The 23,554-nt window shown below is 41.5% G+C and overlaps 1 protein-coding gene across 2 annotated transcripts in view; it reads left to right on the forward strand.

Moving 5' to 3' along the window:
• The window catches only part of SOX5 (SRY-box transcription factor 5), a 1,005,438-nt gene that overhangs the window by 153,872 nt on the left and 828,012 nt on the right, over positions 1-23,554 (forward strand). For both annotated transcript variants that reach the window (XM_087935225.1, XM_087935226.1), the window contains exon 2: positions 13,322-13,444. The gene's annotated coding sequence lies outside the window, so the exon portion shown is untranslated. The remainder of the gene's footprint in view (positions 1-13,321; positions 13,445-23,554) is intronic.

The raw sequence follows: 23,554 nt of genomic DNA on the forward strand, positions 1-23,554 counted from the left end.
CTCTTTGAAAAGACGCAAGGGGGCCTCTGTCTTTCTTTCTGGAAAAAAATGAAAGAAAGGGAAATAATAAAGGGGTTCACAACGAAAAGGAGAAAGGATTGGATGAAGTCAGCTGCAGTGCCGTATTCAGTTGGTAGGGGACAAGCTTCTAGGGCAGCGATGGTGAACCTTTTTGTTTTGGTGTGCTGAAGCGCATGTGCGTGTACCGGCACCCACAATGCAATGCGCCCCACCCCCCTGCACATGCAACAGTCCCCGCCCCCTTACCTACACTGCACATGCACACACCTCCCAGCTGATTTTCGGCCCGTTTGAGGCCTTTTTTTGGCCTCCCAGAGGCTTGAGGGAAGCCTCTGCAGCCTCAGGAGGCCGAAAAACAAGCCTTCTAGAAATACCAGAAGTGCCCGCTTTTAGAAGTGCCGAAACAGGCCCGTTTTTCAGCCTCAAAAGGCTTCAGAGGCTTCTTCCCTCAAGCCCCCGGGAGGTGAAAAAGGCCTCAAACAGGCCGAAAATCAGCTGGGAGGTGTGTGCATGCGCAGTGCAGGTAAGTTTGGCTGGGGCTTGCATGCCTGCACAAATGGCTCTGTGTGCCACCTGTGGCACTCATGCCATAGGTTCGCCATCACAGTTCTTAGGGGCTGCCACGAAGAAGGGGGAGGGTCAATCTATTCTCCAAAGCAGCTGAAGGCAGAACAATGGATGGAAACCAAAGAGAAAACTAACCTAAAACTAAGGAGAAATTTTCTGATAGAATAATTAATTGGTGGAACCCCAAAGGGGCTTTTTCAGGAGGCAACTGGACTTCCTTTTTTCTTTTCTTTTGAAGACATTTCACTTCTCATCCAAGAAGCTTCTTCAGCTCTGACTGGATGGTGGGGTCATTTGCAGTCAGCTGGTCATTTGCATTCTTTTCAGAGAGCCGTTGAGGCCACTTGGAGGTTTATCCATTAAACAATCTGCAGCCAAGAAGGCTCCACACCCATTTGAACTACTCAGGTGACCCTGAGGACACAGATGTACCTCCAAGTGGCCTCGATAATTCTCTAAAAGAATGCAAATAACCCAGCTGTCTGCAAGGAATATAAATCCTTCCTTTTCCCACCATACAATCAGAGCTGAAGAATCTTCTTGGATGCGAAGTGAAACATCTTAAAAGCAACAACAACAAGAAGAATGTCAAGTTGCCTCCTGAAAAAGCCACCTTTGACGTGGGTGACTAAGAATCTCCACAGACTTTTAATCAGTGGAATGATTTTCCTCCAGAAGTTGTAAGAGCTTGCAACACTGGAGATTTTAAAGAAGAGATTGAACAGCCATTTGTCTGAAATGGTATAGGGTTTCCTGCTCAAGGAGGGGGTTGGTCTAGAAGACCTCCAAGCTCCCTTCCAACTCTGTTATTATGTTAAGCTGAGTTGCATAACAGGAGAATGGACTGTGGGGGTATTATATAAAGAATATCCAGCGAGAATAGTTTTTAAGTTTTTCTTTTTTTCCTGAGCTAAATATGCCTCTGTCTGTGCAAGACAAATCCCCTTCCTTTGCCTTCTGCTCTTTGGATAAGCTGTTATCAGTCTGATGGAATATGGAATTGATGCTGATAATGATGCTTTTTCGGATTAATGGCTATTTTACTACCGGAATGGAATGATCACATTTGGAATGTGATCACATTTGGAATACTGGATCCAGTTCTGTGTCAGGGCTCCAGCAAATCCACCCCCATTCAAATCCTAAGTCTCTCGAGTAAAAAAATGTCTCAGAGTAAAAAAGAAAATGTTTCATTAGGATGGCCATGTTGGTGTTAGCTGGGTGCAGCGACACCAAAATACATCATTCATTTCTCCCTTGACCTGGGTCTTCCCCCACCCCCTGGATGTATATTCTCCAATGGGACACATCCATAGCCCAGAGTCATCAATCATACTCTCCAGTAAATTTCTTGTGTGCTGACCGCTTTGGGCTGCCAAGGCGATTATCTAAGGCATTTAAGGAATGCACTGCTTTTCCCCACCCCTTTCTGCTGGCAACTAAAAAGACCAAAGGAGTATTTTTTATGTTTTTTAGTTGACATTCTGGTCACCTAGATAGATAAAAAATTTTTTTGAGGCCCTAGAAAGGGTGCAGAGAAGAGCAACAAAGATGATTAGGGCTCTGGAAGCTAAACCATACAACGAATAGCTAAGGGAACTAGATATGTCTAGCCTATTGAAAGGGTTGGCATGATAGCCATCCTCCAAAACGTGGAGACCTATCAAAGGGAAGAAATTTATTCCTCAAAGTTCCTGAGGGCAGGAACAAGAAGCCATGGAAGTTCATTAGAGGGAGATCCAATTTGGAAATAAGGAGGAATTTCCTAACAGAACAATTAATCCATGGAACAGCTTGCTTCGTGGAGTAGTGGTTGGACCTCCATTGTTGGAGGTTTTCAAGAAAATATTAGATAATCATTTTATTTATTTATATTTATTTATTTTTTTGTTTGTCAAACATGTACAAGGTAACAAGTGTAAGCATGAACATAAACAAGAACAAAGGAAGTAAATACAGATAAATGGGGACAGTAGGACCGGGATGGTAGGCACGCTGGTGCGCTTATGCACGCCCCATTTAAGGACCTCTTAAGGATGGGGTGAGGTCCACGGTGACAGTTTGAAGTTGACGCTGTGAGGGGTTGAGGCTGTAACAACAGAGTCTTGTAATGCTTTCCAGGCATTGACCATTCTGTGGCTGAAGTCATATTTTCTGCAGTCGAGTTTGGAGCAGTTTACCTTGAGTTTGTATCAGTTGTTTGCCCTTGTATGTATGTTGTTATGATTGAGGCTGAACAAGTCATTGATAGGCAAGTCATTGTAGCAGACAATTTTGTGAACTATTCTTAGATCGGACCGCAGGCGGCGCTGTTCTAGATTGTCCAGGCCCCAAAATCATTTGTCTGGGATCATATAAGAACTCCTGCCTTAGTAGGGAGTTGGACTAGAAGACCTCTAAGTTCCCTTCCATTCTTATGATTCTATGATTCCTACCAGACAATCACATGCTTAGTTTCCATGGGGAGAAGGGAATAGGGCTGGAGCAAATTGGTGACCTTATATTTCTCCCGGTGAACTCCACAACTTGCATGGGGTCATCTGTTAAAAGCTAATTTTTAACTTGGTGCCTAAGCATTGCCCATATGGATATTGCTTAAGTGGGAATAATTTTGGGCATTTAATCACACATGTGCATGTAATTCAGTGCGGCCGAACCAGATGTAGCTCTTATTATGAATTCCCAGCTTAATGTTTTCATGTGTATTCAAGGATAATAATACTGGGATACATTTCAAAGGGAAAGAGATCCGCAAAGGTAGAGATTTGGAGGGATTTAAACTTGTGTACATGAAACTTTGTTGTTTCATTACAATAACTGGCTGTGAATGCAGAGGGTGTGTGTGTGTGTGTGTGTGTGTGTGTGTGTGTGTGTGTGTGTGATGAAAATCTCCCTTCTCCCTGTTTTACCTTACTTTGACCGGATGGATTTTAAAGACGCAAGCTGTCTTTATCTATTTCCTAGAGAGTGTGTGGGAAAAGTGACAGCACACATGGGTTTTGTGTGTGTGCGTGTGTGTGTGTAAAATGTTTTGCATTTTCCTTTGTCATTGCTTCTGTCTCTCTGTTCTTTGGAGCAGGTGTATGCGGACAAGGGAGCATAAAAGCAGAATCTGGAAGAGGTTGTTTAAATGCTTCAAAGTCATACAATGATATTAAAAATGTCGAGACTCTGAAAAGAGTGCAGTGAAGAGCAAGAAAGATGATTAAGGGACTGGAGGCTAAAATATATGAAGGACAGTTGCCGGAATTGGGTAGGTCTAGTTTGATGAAAAGAAGACTAGAGATGATAGCCGTGTTCCAATATTTGAGGGCCTGCTACAAAGAAGAGTGTGGGTGACCTATTTTCCAAAGCACCTTAAGGAAGGACAAGAAGCAACGGGTGGAAACTAATCAAGGAGAGAAGCAACCTAGAACTAAGGAGGAATTTATGGACAGTGAGAATAATTAACAGTGGAACAACTTGTCTCAGGAAGTTGTGAATGCTCCAACACTGGAAGTTTTTGGATAACCATTTGTCTGAAGTGGTGTAGGGTTTCCTGCCTGAGCAGGGGGTTGGACTAGAAGACCTCCAAGGTCCCTTCCAACTCTGTCATTCTCTTATTCATGAATGGCAGGTGGGAAGGTTCTCAGAAAAGCAAACCTTCCTTTCTTATTATTCATTATTTATTACATTTGTTTGCTGCCCTTGTTGCCGAAAGGCGAGTCTCAGCAGCTTACAACATCAATTATCCATAACGCTTCCTGGAGGTCCTTAGTCAATCGACTACAGTCAGACTCATGAGGAAGGCATGAAAAGAAAACAATTTCTCCCGAACAGAAGAAAACAGTCCAATTGAAAGGCTACGTTGAAAGGATTAAATAAGATATGGTCAGGCCCCGCACAAGAACAATTCAGCTGAAGTTCAGTTCTTTATTTGCTCATACCAATTCAGGTAGTCCTCGACTTATGATCCCAGTTGAGTCCAACGTTTCTGTTGCTAAGTGAGACATTTGTTGCGAATTTTGTCCCATGCTATGACCTTTCTTGCTGCAGTTGTTAAGTGAATCACTACAGTTGTTCGCTTAGTAACATGTTTGTTAAGTGAAACTGGTTTCCCCATTGATTTTGTTCCCAGAAGGTCTCAGTTACCCCAGGACACTGCAACCGTCATAAAGATGAGTCAGTTGCCAGGCGTCTGAATTTTGACCCCCATGGCTGTGGGGATTCCACAAAGGTCATACATTTGAAAAATGATGAAAAATCACTTTTTTTCAGTGCTGTTGTAATTTCAAATCATCACTTAATGAATGAAGGCAAATATACGTGTCCCGGGATAACCTTGCAGGATCCAATCTGGGTCAATCACAGATTTTGTCTTCGGAGGTTTCAGACTCGTGCTGAAGCCAACGTCAAGGAACTTCTCTCTAGTTATGAATTCCAAAAGTGCGACCCAGATTGGATCCTGCATCACTAAATGTTGTAACTACAGGTTATGACCAGAGGTGGTATTCAGCAGGTTCTGCCTAGTTCTGGAGAACCGGTAGTGGAAATTTTGAATGCCTCTGACTGGTCTTGCCCCATCTATTCTCTGTCTCCTGAGTCAGTGGTGGGATTCCAATTTTTTTACTACCAGTTCTGTGGGCATGGCTTGGTGGGCGTGACAGGGGAAGGATACTGTAAAATCTCAAGTCAGAGGTGGTATTTGCCCGTTCTACGAACTACTCAAAATTTCCACTACTGGTTCTCCAGAACTGGTCTGAACCTGCTGAATACCACCTTTGTCCCGAGTCCCAGCTGATTGGCTGGGTCTTCTTTTGTTGCCTTGCACAGGAGAACGGAGCTAGAAAGCAGGTTAGTGGGGTGGGGAGGGAATGGGATTTTGCAGTATCCTTCCCCTGCCACGCTGACCAAGCAATACCACATCACACCCATCAACCCACAGAACTGGTAGTAAATTTTTTTGGATATTGGTTATGACTACCTTATGACAGAATCTTGACAGTCTAAACACTCAGTACTCTCATCCTAACTGATATACTCTGAGAGATTCTAGGAGTGGCTATCTTAATTCTCCCCTAATTTTTCACTTGAGTTTATCCAGGAAATTGAGAGTGAGAGAAAAATAAACACACTTGCAACTAGACAAAGTTAGATTGTAGAATTTGATACCAAGAGATATGACGTGAGTCACTAACTTAGATGGGCTTTATAAAAGTAGCCTTCCAATTCCAGCTTGTTGTGTTTACCTGCAGGATCAGAGGGTCCATAATGTGTAATATCAGAAATTGGGAAGACCATTCGCCTTTTGTTCCCAAGAAACCAAGTTAGCATCTGTAGGAAATAACAGATCATTCATCTGGATCTGTAGAACTTACCTTTCTTCCTTATGAGATCTTCATTCTGCTTCCTTTTCTGTTTCCATATTTGTCCCTGGTGTCTTCATGGCAGTTGACATTTCCTATGATTTCGGAACATAATTAGAAAAATACACTCAAAGCGAAACTCTCTGAAGCCATTTCTTTGCATACTTTCCATCCTTAACCCATAACTCACCACAGAAAGGTTTAGGTGGTGTGCACACCACTCTCTGAGCGCAGCAGATCTTAACGTCTAAATTTATCCCCAAACCAGGGATTTATTTTGAGGCTCTGATTTGAAATAGCCACATTTCTTTTGCAGACAAACACCTGAACAAGAGCTAACTTTACTGGAAATAAAATATAGTTGCTGTGCCTGGTAATTCTTTAGACCTTATCATTTAAGATTTCTCTCAAATCCTTCTTGCATGCTTCTCCGGATAAAGAAGTCTACAGCTTATCTAAGGACTATTGTATGTAATTATATATATACATATACATACATATATATAAAACATGTACAAGATAACAAATATAGGTATGAACATAAACAAGAACAAAGGAAGTAAATACAGATAAATGGGGACAGTAGGGCAGGGACAGTAGGGAATTAGGGAATTAGGTAGGGTGTTCCAGGCGTTGACCACTCTGTTGCTGAAGTCGTATTTTCTTCCATCAAGTTTGGAGCGGTTTACCTTGAGTTTGTATCGGTTGTTTGCTGGTGTATTATTGTGATTGAAGCTGAAGAAGTTGTTGATAGGTAAGATGTTATAGCAGACAATTTTGTGAACTATTGCTTAGATCGGACCGCAGGGGGCGCTGTTCTAGATTGTCCAGGCCCAAAATTTCAAGCCTGGAGGCATAGTTGAATTCTATGGTGAGTGGAGGAGTGGAGTTTATTTTCTTTTGTTTGTTCTGAATTTCCCCTTCTTATTTTCCTCAGGGTTCCTGAGTAGCACACAGAAACCTTTCCTGAGTTCCCGCCCCCCCCATGAAGTATTGTTTACTCTAATGAGTGTACCCCATTTTTACTATTTTTGCAAATAACTCAAGGCAGCGAACAAATACCTTCTTCCTCTTATTTTCCTCAGAGCAAGAACCTTGTGAGGTGGGTTGGGCTGAAAGACAGTGACTGGCTCAAAGTCACCCAGCTGACTTTCATGGCTAAGGCAGGACTCAAACTCACAGCCTCCCACTTTCTAACTTGGTGCGTTTACCACTAGACCAAACTCGCTCTCACAAAACAACTGCCTGCAAACTGCATTTTTTTTCCCTTGGAATTGCACAACTGTCCTTCGCTGTAGTTAAATCCTGGGAAAAGTGTGATTTTTATCAAAGGAATTGCCAACAGATGCTACTGCTTTGCACTAACCTCATCTCACTCAGATAAATTGCTGTTGTTATTTTGGTTCCATCCAGTCTATTTTTGACCTTCTGAAAGAAGTTAAGGAAATGACTTTATTCATTTTGGTCTGTAGTTTCTAGTCAAATAGGCTTGTTCATGCATTGAGGATGAGTTGGTGAATCACTGGAAATGTAGCTTCTTTAAATTTGTGATTCACTTTTCAGCTGAAAAAAAAAAACACATGCTTAGAAAAACGTGTACGGTGGGGGAAAATGCATACAATAGATGGGAAGAAGATATGCATAAAATAAGTCCTAAAGAGATTAATGATGGAACATAAGTGAAACTGACTTTTTGGATTTGGGATCATGCAGGCTAGTTTGTGAAGAGGCAATTGTCCTGAATGGGAGCAATTGGCCCAAAATCATTATATGATTGAACGGGGATTTGAATCTGAATCTTCCAGATTCCAGTACTGAGAAATCTGCAGGATAAGGTCCAGAAAGTCAAGATGGCAACTGTGATGGTATACAGGCACTCCTTGACTTACGACCACAATGCATCTTTTTTTTTTAATGACCCCATAATCCTTTACGGGGTGGAGTCTGGGCAACTGAATGGAGCTAGCAGAGTGTTTACTGGCCGGATGCCCTTCCTGTTGCCAATGCAGAGTTTTGTTCAGCAGATATATTCTCATTGTGCTCAGAGAGAGAAATATCTGCCTCTACCTAGGATCGAACTCACAGCCTCCTGATTGTGAGGCGAGAATTTCATCTCTAGGCCACTGCACCACTCCCGACTTACAATCACAATTGAACCGAACATTTTTTCTGTTGCTAGGTGAAATATTTGTTAAGTGTGTTTTGCTCCATTTCTTGCCACCATTAAGTGAATCTTTGCAGTTGTTAAGTGAATCTGGCTTTATGCATTGACTTTGCTTGTCAGAACATCACAAAAGGCGACACATGACCCGGGAGTAACTGCGATTGTCATAAATATGAGTCATTTTTGATAAATATAAATCAGTTTTGTTTTGTCACCCAGGGATGCCGCCTGTTCTAACCAAGGCTTCCGAGACCGTAATTACACACACGCTTATTTTAAAAACAAGTCTTGTTTTATTGCAACACTGGGAATTATTTTCATTCCCAGCTGGTAATGAATTCTCAAATAGTCCCTTGAGATAAGTACCCACCTTGTTTTCCTGTGAAGTGCTGCCAATAACAGAAGTGTCTAATGAACTAGGGGAAAAAAAACAACCAAAGTACAAAGCGCTTCAAGAATGAATCTGAACCGAATGAACAACTTTGCTTCCTGCTAAGGTTTCATCATCTTTGCCTGTCCTTTATACCTTATGGGAGGAGCAATCACCTCCAAGGCTTACTCCTGAGCTGCCCCTTTTGTTTTAGCTGATCCTGCCTTCTAGCAGTTCTGCGCACACGCGCATTGGGAACAGGCTCCCCTTATTCCTCGGCCTTGCTGCTGCCAGACACTGGAGGCTCCAGAGGCAGCACCCCACTCCCAGATGGTCCTGGCCCCATCTCTGCAGGACCCTCATCCGGGTCCTCTCCAACCTCCCGGAATGGTCCCTGTTCTTCCCCACTGTCTGATTTCACTGCCGTCTGCATAGGCTGCTGGCGAACTACAACACCACCATGGTTGTACTCCAAAATTTCCTTTTCCCGATCTCCCACTTCTGTGAAATGCACTGTAACATTTAACCTAGTCAAAAGAGACAGGTGCCAACAAGGGTTAACCAGCTGTGCCAGCATGGAACAGTGACGGACACCAGGGCCCGCTTTAAATAAAAGGAAGTAAATATTTCATCTCAGTCCTCCTCGGCTGCCTGCTCCAGTTGCCTCCACAGCTTGACTGAAGATCTAAAGTGACAGATCTAAAGCGACAACAACATCAGTTTCAATGTACACCAGTCACCCAGGACATGACTTTCTTAACACAAATGCTATTTACATGGAGCGTGTAGCTGGAGTGGGAACTTGGAGTGTGCCTGGCCGAGGCACGGGCCTGACAATGAAAGGTGGCTTAGGGGACAACAACAGAGAGATAAAGGAAGTCAGTGAAAAAAAAAAAATCTGATCCTTGGAGGACCCAGCTCTTAAATGTGGCACGGCTGGGGCAGCTTCCAGTCAGGATTGGGTCATTTTCAGGGGGGTTGGGGAGAAGAGTCTTTTAATTGCCAATGTAAGCTAAATAGCAAATATGACCAGCTTGTCATATTGTGTGGCTTAGGAGAAAGATCAGTGATAGCAGAGAGGAGATATTGTCAGACAAGGAAGCTAATGGTTCATTTTCTTCATTCATTCCTCATCTGATTCTTTCATTTTTCTCCTTTTCCTTTCCTTTCCTTTCCTTTTCCTTTCCTTTTCTTTTTCCTTCCTTTCCCTTCTTTCCTTTCCTTTCCTTTCATCCTTCCTTTCCTTTCCTTTCCCCCTTTTCCCCTTCCCTCTTTCCTTCTTCCCTTCCCTTCCCTCTTTCTTTCTTTCCTTCCCTTCCATCATACATGTATGATGGTTGCAGTGTCCCAGCGTCATGTGATCACCTTTTGTGATCTTCTGGTAAGCAAAGTCAATGGGGGAAGCAGACAGATTCACTTAACAACCCTGTTACTCACTTAATAACTTCAGTGATTCAACAACTTGCCGTGCGCAACTCCCCCTTTTAAACACTGTGTTCCCAGCTGCAGCTAATGAAGGGAATCAGGGCCCTTTCCTCCCCCATAAGCCACACAACTCACGTTGCTCCCTTCTCCGTTCCTCCCTGCATGCCCTAGGATGAAGAGGGGGTGGCCCTGCGTCTTCCTCTGAATCCCCTCTCCCTTGTTCTACCTCTCCCCCCTGCTCTGCCCAGCTGGACTTTGCCCTTCCCCAGTTTCTTCCTCAGCCAATGGAGCCATACTCCCACTCCCTGTCAGCTGCTGGGCCTCCCCCTCTGAATCAGATTCCAACAGGGGCATAACACAGATCAAATCTAAAGGAGCTACTTATGACTCAGCTTCAGAGTTCCCCCATTGCAGTCCTGTGGGCCAGTTGCCAAGTGCCGAAAATGAGATCACATTTACAGCCATTGGCAACTTACAGCCTTTGATCACATGACTGTAAATTACAATGCTTTTTGCCCCCAAATAGCCTTTACGTCCAGTTTCTGGCAAAAAAAAAGGCTGTGTGGGTACAATGGGTTCACTTAACATCCACAGCATTTGCTTAACAGCTGCCACAGGAAAGGTTGTATAACTGGATATAGTCACGTGGTGACCTGCTTAATGTCTGGGATGACTTTTGCAACCATAATTTTGGGCTCAGTGATGGTTGTAGGTCAAGAACTATACCTGTATAAAATCACAGTTTGATCACTATTAAATCCAGGATATTTAAATAACTGTGAGCCAATCTGGCTGCCTCTTCATTGTTAAATGAATTTAGTCCCTATTGTGGGGTTAATTTAAATCTAAGTTCTTCATTTTTTAAACGTATTGTGTTTCTTAGATGCTTTGTTCTTTTCCTTAGGGTTGATTGTAATACAAAAGCAAGTATAAAATCAAAGCAATAATTAAAATAATACATTAAATCACGGTAGAGTGTATTTCTTTAACACACAATAATGATCTCGCTAAGATGTTAAAATTAGATTAATTCACACTTTTATTCTCGGAATGATAACTGTCTATTAGCAATAGATTTATTGAGGATTAGCAAAGAGAACTGTATCTGTTTCACGATGGTTAATCCTGAATGAAGTTTTTGCAAAATTATTAATTGGCACTTAACTAAGGGATTATATTCACTAGACTGTCACACAATGAGCAATAAAAGGCTTCTGGGATGATTAAGTAAATTAAAAAAAGTTTAACAATCCCAAAGGGGAACAGTAAAAAGATAAATACTATAGATTTAAATGTTCTCTTATCACCTACAATAGAAAAATAAATCTGAGACCACACCCTGCTTTGTGGTATTATGATTTAGCCGTTTCCGTAGAGCTACTTATGGCTCATTCAGAAATGTACATTTATGAGATGGAGGGAGAAGCCCAATTTAATAAGGATAGTATTGTGCAAGAAAACGGCTTTCCAGAAAGGCAGCGACTGTCAGAATGTGCTGTTCATGTAGAGTAGAGACTAATGGACTCTAGCAAGCATGACTAAACATACCATAGAAAGATTTCCATGCCTTATTTGGTGTGATAAATCAAGGTTTGTGGTGTCTTAGGGGCTTTCTGAGCCTAGTGGTATTCTTGTTAGTTTGATTACTGATGATGTTACTTAGCATGATAAGGAAATGTCCACAAGAAAACTACCAAGCCTAGAGGGCACCAAGGACCCCACACTTCAAACCTGAGCTAGAAATATTCTGCAGAATAGAGAAAAGAAGAGAAGGGTAGAACAGAATAAGAACAGTAAACAGAGAGCAAACCCCACTCTGTTCCAACATTGATAATGTTTCCTAGTTTGGTAATGAAATGTCTGCAAGAAAATCATCAAGCTCAGACAGCGCCAAGGACTCTTGAGCTACAAATATTCCGTAGTGTAGAGTAGAGTAGAGTAGAGTAGAGTAGAGTAGAGTAGAGTAGAGTAGAGTAGAGTTTACTACTGTATATTAGAGTACAATAAAATAGAGTACAGTAGAATAGAGTACAGTAGAGTAGTAAACAGAGAGCAAACTTCACTACCTCCTTGAACTGATAATGTTACCTAGTTGGGTAATGAAAGGTCTGCAAGAAAACCACCAAGCTCAGAGAGCATCTAGGACTCTTGAGCTATAAATATTCTGTAGAGTAGAGTAGAATACAATAGAATACAGAAGAATACAGTAAAGTAAAATAGAGTACAGTAGAGTAGTAAACAGAGAGCAAACCCCATTCCTTTCTTGCATGGATAATGCTACCTAGTTGGGTAATGAAATGTCTGCAAGAAAATCACCAAGGTCAGAGAGCACCAAGAGCCCTAGAGTTCAACCCTGAGTTACAAATATTATCCTCTGTCAAATCAAGGTTTGTAATTGGGGTGGTGTTAACGCAAAAAAAAAAAAAAGTCCAACATTCTACATTAGGCAAACAGCTAATGTAGCTAAACCATGATCAAAAAATCATTTCTTACATTTGGATCCATTTCCCATTACATCCCATCTAGCTGAAGTCAACAAGAAGGCTGGGAATTTCAAGATTGGACAAACTCACCATTTGGGCTATTTCGTTTAAAAAATATATATTTGGGATGATTGACAAATGCTATTTAGAGCTGTTGTGGAGGTCTTGCAATTTGATGGGCCATCTTTCTCTCTCTTTCTTTCTTTCTTTCTTTCTTTCTTTCTTTCTTTCTTTCTTTCTTTCTTTCTTTCTTTCTTTCTATCTCACTTTTTTGTTTCTTTGTTTATAAATAATTCAAGGTGGCAAACATCTCCAGTGCACTTTCCTCCTCCTATTTTCCCCACAACAACCATGTGAGGTGGATTGGGCTGAGAGAGAGTGACTGGTCCAAGGTCACCCAGCTGGCTTTCAGGGCTAAGGTGAGACTAGAACTCCCAGTCTCCTAGTGTCTAGGCTGGCACCTTAACTACTACACAAATATCTAAAAACAAAAGCAGGACAAGGATGAAGGAAGGACATTTAATTGCTCTCATTCCATTTGGTTCTTGCTGTTTTTACCTTAAAAACACTTTCGTTGTTTTTACTTATAATTCCGTTCCACTTTCCCCCTAATCTGTTTTCTCTCCCCTTCTTGAATTGCATATTTAAATACCTAATTATGCATATTTTCTTTCAAAATACTCCTTTCAAATAAGAGCTACTGCAAAATGCTTTCTTCCCAATTCACAGTTCTGTGATAAAGTTTCCAGTCTAGCTTCGCTGTATTAGCAAGCTCTGCTGTCTCCCCACCAGCAGAAATGATTCTCTGCAAAACATTACCCCCCATTTGTGCACTTTCACCTACATACATATATTCTGAAAGACAATACATCCCAAGACACCTATTTCAATATGTAGTCCGTCTTATTTTGTCTTGTCTTTTTTTAAAAAAAAAAAAAATCTACAGATTAATGGAGAACTGGGACGAAACAGAGCTGGGGGTTACTGCCTGCGAAAGTGACCTGGATCAGAAATAATCCATCTGTCAATCTCTTGCTGAGGCAACAACCTCTCTCGTTACTGGTGACAGGTAAGTTTGGGGACAAATGGGTGAATGGAATGGAGCTGTTTTGGTTTGCGTTCTTAATGACGTCGTCTACCGAAAGGAGAGTTAACCTGATGCTTTCTGCCTGGTTTGGTTTCTGATTTGTAATACAGGTAGTGCTCGACTTATAACCACAACTGGGACTAGAATTTCCATTTGTTGGGAGAAATATCCATCTGGTTCAGTTCCAAGCAGGGAGAAAGACACTGAAAACATGGAGGCTGATTGGAAAGATGGTTTATTGATGGACAGAAACACATGGGTTTGAGCTCCTGGGTAGCTGTACATGTGGAGTTGAGAGAGACGGGTATTTATACCCTCTCGTGGGCTTTGAACTTGAGCTTCCTGTTACTGTGCAAGAATATATATTCTATTGGCTGCTGTCAGATTCCCATGGGGCTATGCAGGGGTCATAGCTGAAGTTATTTGAGCTCCTTTGGTTGAAGCTTGCTGGATGATGCAATGTCCTTAGATTATGCCATGTGGTGAGCTCTGCTGCTAGATGGGACAACCCTATTATGTCTTGGAGGGTCATGTCTTAATCCCATCACCCTGGAACTGAAGGTTTTTTGTCTTGTAGATAGACTGGCCTAGCCTTTCTTAAAGGGTACCAAATATCTGCTGGAGGCAGGGATCTTTAAAACATGTTTCTTCTTTTATTATCCAGGGAAATATAATATTCTGCCTTTTTTTAATATTTCACTCTTCTAGGAGTGGGGCGGGGGTGTTGTGTAAATCTACACATGATTTATTCAAAGTGGCTGTTAAATGAGTTGCACTCAATTTTATGACTTTTTTCTTAAGCGACTCTCTGCAATTGCCAAGTAAATCTTGTGGTTGCTAAATGAATACAATTGGGAAAGTTGCAAATGACAATCATATGATCTGCAACTGTCCTAAATATGTGTTGGTTGCCAGGTGTCCTAATTTTGATCACATGATTGTGGGGATGCTATTCAGGAAGTATGAGAACTGATCCTAAGTCACTTTTTTCAGTGTTCTTGTGACTTCGAACAGTCACGAAAGAAATGATTGTAAGTTGAGGACTACCCGTACCATTATGGACGGATGATAGGACCAATGGTCTGAAGCATACGGGGGTTGCTTATCCTGATTTTTAAAAAGACCAAGGAATGAATTCACGATAATCTAAATTGTGTCTAGATTGCAACCTTCAGGAAAAACTTGTTTTGAATTCTCTTCAGCTGAGCTCGCCCGTCACTAGAAAAAGAAAAGGTACCATTTTACCACGTTCTGGATATAATTCATTAAATTGCCACAGACTCTGAATAAATGCCTGCTCCATTCTGTGGAGAGCTTGGAATGCACCACTGAATTAGTTTCCTTTCACAAAGAATCAGGAATTGTGGTTTTTCTGAATTCTCTAGCCTGAAATAGCTATAGAAAAGAGAGGTCAGTCGGAATTTTTCTCTGCTGTGATGTTTTGTTATCATCGTTTTATTGTAGTTTTCTACCGTAGGCTTTTCGTTTACTGGTATAGCGTTCACTGAATTTAAATTATTAGGTGGCCTGAAAGCATAAATGAATAAGTTAGCAAAATTAATGAACTACCTAACGGTGTGTTGGAGTGTTCTGAAAACTTTTATTTTGCTGACTTTGTAGAGGAATACTGTATAAACTCGTTGTGAGTTCAAAACTTAACTCTTAGGGGAAAAGCCTATAAAAGTTGTTTTAATATTTGGATGTTGATGTAGCTTTGTCTTTTTAAAGGGTTGGTGTGGGTTTTTGTTGTTGTCGAATGTTGAATGCATAGGAAGATCATGTTAAAACCCTATTCTTTGTAAATTAAATCAACTTTTTATGTAAGAAATGAAGGTATCTATCCTTTGCAATCTTAAAACTTTCCAATCTTTTTATTTGCTTGAATTCAGTCATTGTATTGATTTTAATTTCCTTTGCAGTTTCCTTTTAAATCTGAAACACGAATGGAGAGTAAGATACATAAAGGAATGGTCATATTGTTAGTGAAAAAAGATTTTAAACATTTTTTCAGTGATGTTCAAAGAGGCTAAAAGTACAAATGTCACTGGGGTGAGATCTGTCTTTGGCATTTTCTCACATGAGAGAAAGATCTGGAGAAATATTTAAAAAAATGTAAAATTGTCTTTTTTGGTCTAAATTAAATTGCTTATGTACCTCTATGAACTATCCAGTAAAAGGATATTTTTTTTGTATTTTCTTGTGGCCATCTAGTAGTTACCTGGATTTTTGCAACCCAGCTCTGGTTACGCTTACATCAGATTCTGTGATGTAGTTACGTGTCTCTATGAAAAAGAAAAAGAAAGCATAAGGGGTTGAAAACTGGATGAAATTTGAGTAATGTCTCAGGCCAAAATAAGAAACAAGCCAAAAACCTGAGCATATTTGTGATGGCATTTCATAAATTCTACAATCAGTGTAGTTGTTAAATGAATAACCCGGTGGTTAAGTGAATCTAGCGTCCTCATTAACTTGGCTTGTCAGAAGGCAGCCAAAGGTGTGAACATGATTTGGCGACATAAATATGAATGAGTTGCCAAGCGTCCAAATCTTGGTCATGAATCTATGAAGTTGTTGCAATAGTCATAAGTGGGAAAAATAGTCATAAGTCACTTATGGGTGAAACCAGGCTGAATAACAGTAACTGTGAGAGGGATCTTGGAGTCTTAGTGGACAACCAGCTAAATATGAGCCAGCACTGTGCAGCAGCCGCCAAAAAAGCTAATGCAATCCTAAATTGCATTAACAGAGGGATACAATCAAGGTCAAGGGAGGTACTAATACCACTCTATACATTAGAAACGTGACTCCCACCCATCCTGGTCATGGGACAGCATAACTTCACCACCTTCCCTAGAGCTATGAGATTCGAATTTCTCAACACATTGTCCATCTCTGAAGAGGAGAAGTGATAGTAGTAACATAAGTAGTAGTAACACTACTAAGAAAAAGATTGGGTTTTAGCTAATCAAGAGTGTGCAGCAGTGTGTAGCAGCAGCCAAAAAAGCTAATGCAATCCTAAATTGCATTGACAGAGGGATACAGTCAAGATCAAGTGAGGTACTAGTACCACTCTATAAAGCCTTAGTAAGACCACACCTAGAGTACGGCATCCAGTTTTGTTCACCACATGATAAAAAAGATGTTGAGACTCTAGAAAAAGTATAGAGAAGAGCAACCAGGATGATTAGGGGACTGGAGACTTAAACATAGGAAGAACGATTGCAGGAACTGGGCTTGGCTAGTCTAGTAAAGAGAAGGGGAGACATTGGAGCAGTCTTTCAATATCTGAGGGGCTGCCACAGAGAGGAAGGGGTCAAGCTGTTTTCTAAAGCACCTGTAGGCCAGACAAGGAATAATGGAAACTGAACAAGGAGAGATTTAGCCTGGAAATAAGGATAAACTTTCTGACAGTGAGAACAATCAACCAATGGAACAGCTTGTCTTTGGAAGTTATGGGAGCTTCATCACTTGAGACTTTCAAGAAAAGATTGGACTGCCATTTGTCAGAAATGGTGTAGGGTCTCCCGCTTGGGCAGGCGGTTGGACTAGATGACCTACAAGGTCCCTTCCAACTCTGATTATCTGTTACCTGTTACTTTTTTTCAGTGATGTTGTAACTTTGAACAGTCACTAAATGAACCGTTGTAAGTCAAGGACTGCCTGTATTTGTTTGATTTGTATTTTCCCTTCCCTTTAGGATTTTAAGAAGGCACACACAACACATTTTTCTCCATTTTCCCCCACAGTCCTCTGGGTGCTGTACTCTGAGAGACTGTGTCTGTAAGTAACACTGAATTTAAGTCTCTCTAGTTCCAGTTCAACACCTAATCCTCTACACCAGACTGACCCTTAGCTCTGTGGCTGATACACGGTCACCTAAAGGTAAGACTTAGTGTCCATATTCTGTAAAGCCCTGATTATTTTAACCCAGTTTATTGATTAAATGACGGTTGGCTGGATTTGTCCTTCATGGCAAACTGTAACCCACGCATTACAGGGGCCGGAATCAGGCAAAAGGCTAAGCTAAAACTGAAAAACAAAGTAGATTATATTAAAGGCAACATGCCAACCCGTCATAAGAATCTGACAAATGCCACAAGGACATTATATATATATGTGTCCTGACTTGGCTAATGTCATTGATGACATTTATGTCATTTGCACAATGACATCATAGCACTCATTCACCTGAGGACGCCTGTGAAACTTTGCTTTCTTGTGTCTATGACACAACTTACCATATCCGAAGTATCACAGCTTTGGAAGTTTGAAGGTTTACATTCAAAACACCAGGAAAAAAATGTTGATCTGTATACCACGTTCCCCCTGGTCTTATATTTTGGACAGCTCCAAAATAAGCGCTAGGGCTTATTTTTCAGGGGATGTCTTATTTCCACCCCCCCATGTATAGGAGGCCCACTTCTTCTGCTTGCTTGCAGCCACAACAGAGCAGACATGTCGAGCCATGGTGTGACGGAGTGGCCAGCCGTGGGAGGCTCATCCCACCTCTACTGTGGCCCGTGCAGTGTGTCAGGCTTGCCTGCCTTCTCCCTCACACCTCTGCCTCTGTCTGCTACCGGTGCTGTCACACAAAAATGAGCATCTCATGGCCGATTGGCCAGTCCGGCCCACGGACTCTCGGTTTTCTCATGTCCCCACATGGTGCGTCTGGCTTGCGTGTCTCCCACCTCTAATGTTCAGAGAGGCAATCAACTCGCCTGCGCTGCACAGGCTGCAACTGCTGCCACACACTGTCGGGCCCCATGCTCCAATGCTGGCCATGCCCCCTTCCCCACTGATGACAACCTTAACTAGGGCTTATTTTTTGTATAGGGCTTATTTTCAGGAAAACATGGGATCAGCCTATCATAGGTAGCTGTTTGTTAACCGAAGTAGTCCTACTGAACTGGAGGAGATCGCAGGTGATGGATGGACACACAAGCCTAATTTTGAGTAAGACAAAGGCACAGGGAGGGGTTTGCTGGAGAAGCATGCAGTAAGGGGTCCTTGGTACTCTCTGAGCTTGGTTGTTTTCCTGAAGATGTCTCATTGCCCAACTAGGTAGATCATCAGTGTTAGGTGGGAGTGAGAATAAACAGATTAAAGAGAACAGATTAAACAGATAATCAGAGTTGGAAGGGTCCTTGTAGGTCATCTAGCCCAACCCCCTGCCCAAGCAGGAGACCCTACACCATTTCTGACAGATGGGAGTCCAGTCTCTCCTTGAAAGCCTCAAGTGAGTCCTATTCCCACTTCCTCCTAACACTGATGGTGTTATCTACTTGGGTAACAAAATGTCTGCAAGAAAACCACCAAGCTCAGAGAGCACCAGGACCCCACCATTCAATCCTGAGCTCCAAATGTTCTCTTCTATTTTGAAAGCTGAGCCTTTCAGTAAACCAGCTTGTCAAACAGAGGTTCAAACTAAAATCCATTTTCCTAAACCTTCCAGTGTTTCATAAGCAAGATATTTTCGAAATGGGAGAGAATTAAATCCTCCGTAATTTGGAATGCTGAACTCTCAGTTACAACTCTGTCAGGGAGATAATCAGAACAATAACAGAGCAGAAAGCCACGATTCCAATCCTTGGCATTGAACTGACAAAGACTCTTATCTCAAATGAATGTGTAGCGTCATCGAATCAGGGAGTTGGAAGGGACTCCAAGGGTGATTTAATTCAATCCTCTGCAGTGTGCCAGAAGACCGGTTAAACCTGCAGTGAGAAGAGGCTACCCAGTCTCTTCTTAAAACCCTTCAGAGAAAGAGATGGGAGGACTCTCAACCTTCAGGGGTAATGCCCCCTCCCTCAAGAGGATAAAAGGGTTCTTTGCAGAAAGCAAAGAAGCTCTGAAACTCAACTGGTGGACATCTTAGCTCGTGTTTTGAGAATTCTGTAAATTAGTTCTTATCTCTGGGTTTTTGGCACCCTTGACGAACACCTTGGCAAGGCTCTTTCTTGTCGGAGCTAATTAGTGGAAAGCAGCCTTTTATTTGTAAAGGGACAGAATTCATGATTAAACCTTAAAAGGTGGGGGCTGCTGCCTTTGTCTGTGTTTGTTCTCTGGGAACCCGTTTGGGTCAGAACAGCTCCGTTGTTGTATAAATGTTTGCATCAATATGCTTTCCCCTTGTATTTAAAGAAATCTAGGTATCTGCAGTTTATGCCGATTATTTCTGGGTGGCAAGTTTTGGATTATCTTCCTGATGTAACTTTTTAATATACTGTATATTTGAAAAACAATTTCATGTCTCTACTCAGTCTTCCAATATTCGAGGGGCTATCCCAGAAAGAGAGGGTCAACTTATTCTCCAAAGCATCTGAAGGAGAACAAAAAAGCAACGGATGGACACCAATGAAGGAGAGAACCAATCTAAGGAGAACAATTAATCGGTGGAACAAATTGCTTCCATTTGTTTGAAATATTATAAGGTCTCCTGCTTGATCAGGGAGTTGGACTACAGACCTCAAAGATCCCTTCCAATTATATTATTCTATATTCTGTTCTCCACACTAAATATACCAAGGTCCTTCACCCTGTCTTCATAGGAACTGACCTCAAGTCCTTGCACCATCTTTTTCATAACTCCAAATATCCTTGTTCTCCCTTTTTCCTCACAACACTTTTATCAGAGTAAGTTTAAACGATTACTCAGTAACTGTGATTAAATGGAGACCCGTAGATGGGTCTTACCAGTCTAGAATTCTAGCTCCTTTTTTCCACATAATCTTTATGGATAAATAGCTCAGCTAATTGCTATTTCGGCATTATGGCTAAATTGGCGAGAGATGTCAGAAACATCAGTGTAGATATTCTGGCTATTAGCCCCCAATTGGTCTCCTAAAATCGAATCGCCCTCGGATGAATGAGGAGGGAGGGCTAAAAAAAGCTTGTATTTATGTTAGCTTAAAAGCAATTTAGCATGTTGATGGCTCCCAACCACACTGAGATTCTACTCACTTGCATTTAAATTTAATTAAACTGAAATGCAGTTTATATGATTACTCTCCAGGCATGTATTTCATATTTTAGTCACTCAATCATATTAAACACCAGAGTTTGGAGAGAAAGAGGAGGGAGGGAAAGAGAGAGAGGAAGGGAGAGGAAGGGAAGGAAGTTAAGAGAGAGACATGTAATAGAAAAGTGAAAAAGAAATAAAGGGAGAGAGGGAGGGAAGGAAAAGAACAAAAGGAAGAAAGGAATATAGGAAGGAAGGAAGGAAGGAAGGAAGGAAGGAAGGAAGGAAGGAAGGAAGGAGGAAGGAAGGAAGGAAGGAAGGTAGGAAGGAAGGAAGGAGGTTGAAAGAAAAGTAATAGAAAAGTGAAAAAGAAATAAAGGGAGAGAGGGAGAGGAAGGGAAGGAAGGAAGTTAAGAGAGAGACATGTAATAGAAAAATGAAAAAGAAATAAAGGGAGAGAGGGAGGGAAGGAAGGAAGGAAGTTAAAAGAGTCAAAAGTAATAGAAAAGTGAAAAAGAAGTAAAGGGGGAGGGAAGGAAGGAAAAGAACAAAAGATAGAAAGGAATATAGGAAGGAAGGAAGGAAGGAAGGAAGGAAGATAGGAAGGAAGGAAAGGAGGGAGAGGAAGAAAGGAAGGAAGGAAGGGAAGGAAGGAAGGAAGGAAGGAAGGAAAAGAACAAAAGGAAGGAAGTTTTAAAAAAGACAAAAGTAATAGGAAAATGAAAAAGAAGAAAAGGGAAGGAAGGAAGGAAGGAAAAGAACAAAAGAAAGGAAGGAAAGGATGGAAGGAAGGAAGATCTCTAAGTGTTCATTTCCAAGAGTGCAAATCACAATTGCTCACTTTTTGCATGAATTCAATATCAATCTGATTGCTTAGCTTCACGTGTATGAACACAGCTGCCTGTAACAGCTTGAAACAGGGCTGCACTTAGCTTCTGAACTTCTCCAGCATCATGTATTCCTTAACTTGTACAATTCTCAACTCAACCACGGAGCTGCATCTTGGCTACCTTGCAGGGACATTCAGGAGATAAAATGGCAGGCCGAAGCTCTCAGGATAAAATATAGCAAATGCATGCCGAATGCAACAAATTAGGAGCAAAAATGATACAAATGAATCCATGATGATTCATAAACATTTATGGACTAACCCTTGACTGCCATCTGTTGCTCATTCCAATGTTTACAGTTCTGATACGGTTGCATTAATTCAACGGAACACACTCTCGTGTCCTAGAAGGGATTTGCAAAGGCGTTAGAGCCATTTCAGTTAATCGATGCTGGACAATGGCTATTGTGATGTTTCTAATTCACATCCAGGAAGAAACTCCTTGGAACTGAATAGGGCTTCCTTCTGAGTAAACCTATCCCTCATTGTGTGTGTGAGTGATAAGATCACACCTGGAAGACTGCATCCGATTTTGGTCGCCATATTAATACATTAATAAAATTGAGTGAGTCCAGAAGTATTTCACAAGAAGAGTACTACACTCCTCTGCTCACAACAGAATACCCTTACACCACCAGGCTTGAAATTTTGGGCTTAGACAACCTAGAACTACGCTGCCTAGGGCTGGACTTAAACGTAGTACACAAAATTATCTGCTACAATCTCCTACCTGTCAAGGACTACTTCATCTTCAATTGCAAGAATACAAGAGCACACAACAGATACAAACTCAAGGTAAACCGTTCCATACTTGATTGCAGAAAGTACGACTTCAGCAACAGAGTGGTCAATGCCTGAAATACACTACCTGACTCTGTTGTTACATCTTCTAACCCCCACTCCTTTACCCTTAAACTATCCACTATTGACCTCACCCCATTCCTAAGAGGTCTGTAAGGGGCGTGCATGAGTGCACCATCGTGCCTCCTGTCCCTGTCCTATTGTCCCCATTTATTCATACCTATTTCTTGTATTCTTACTCCTGTTTTTATTTATACCTATTATCTTGGTAACCGATTGACAAATCAAATAAACAAATACATAAAATATTACAAAAGCGGTATTGAGACTTTGGAAAAAGTGCAGAGAAGAAGAGCAACTAAGATGATTAAAAGCCTGGAGACTAAAACATATGAAAAACGGTTGCAGGATTTGGGTATGGCCGGTCTAGAGAAAAGAAGGACGAGAGGAGAACATGATAGCACTATTCTAGTATTTGAGAGGCTGCCCCAAAGAATCAGAATCAGAACAGAGCTGGAAGGGACCTTGAAGGTCTTCTAGTCTAGCCTCCTCTTCAAGCAGGAGACCCTATTCCATTTCAGACAAGGGACTATCCAGTCCCTTCTTTAAAAAAAAAAACCCGCCAGTGATGAAGCACCCACACCTGTTCCACTAGTTAATTGTGCTCACTGTTAAGAAGTTTCTCCTTGATTCCAAGTTGCTTCTCTCCTTGAGAAGTTGCCATCCATTGATCTTGTCCTGCCCTCTGGTGCTTTGAAAAATAATTTGACCCCATCCTGTGGCAGCCTCTCAAATACTGAAATACTGCTACCCTGTCTCCCCATTCCTTTTTTTTCCCTCCAGTCTAGCCAAACCCAAATCCTGCAGCCTTTCTTCATATGTTTTCGTCTTCAGGCCTTTCATTATTTAAAAGGCCATTAATCAGGCCTTTAATTAACAGGGGGGGTCAACTTCTTTTCCAAAGCACCAGAAGGCAAGGCAAGAAGCAATGGAATGGGAGCTAAGAATGGAGGCTAATGGAAGAAATTTCCTGACAGTGAGAACAATTAACCATTGGAAGAACTTGCCTTCAGAAGTCGTGGGTGCTTCATCACTGGAGGTTTTTAAGAAGAGATTGGACAGTCATTGAAATGGTATAGGGACTCCTGCTTGTGCAGGGGGTTTATTTATTTTATTTTATTTTATTATTTTATTTGGTTTGTAAATTGCTTACAAGATAATAGGTATAAGTATAAACATAGTTATGAATACATGGATACATATAAGAAAAATAAAAGAAACAATAGGACAGGGACGGTAGGCACGTTGTTGTGCTTATGCACGCCCCCTACAGACCTCTTAGGAAAGGGGTGAGGTCAATAGTAGACAGTCTAAGGTTAAAGTTTTGGGGGTTTGGGGAAGAAACCACAGAGTCAGGTAGAGTATTCCAGACATTGACCACTCT

The sequence above is a fragment of the Pseudonaja textilis genome, chromosome 5 (genome assembly GCF_049901715.1).
Source record: "Pseudonaja textilis isolate UNSWEBS1 chromosome 5, rPseTex1.2, whole genome shotgun sequence".
Taxonomy (NCBI): domain Eukaryota; kingdom Metazoa; phylum Chordata; class Lepidosauria; order Squamata; family Elapidae; genus Pseudonaja; species Pseudonaja textilis.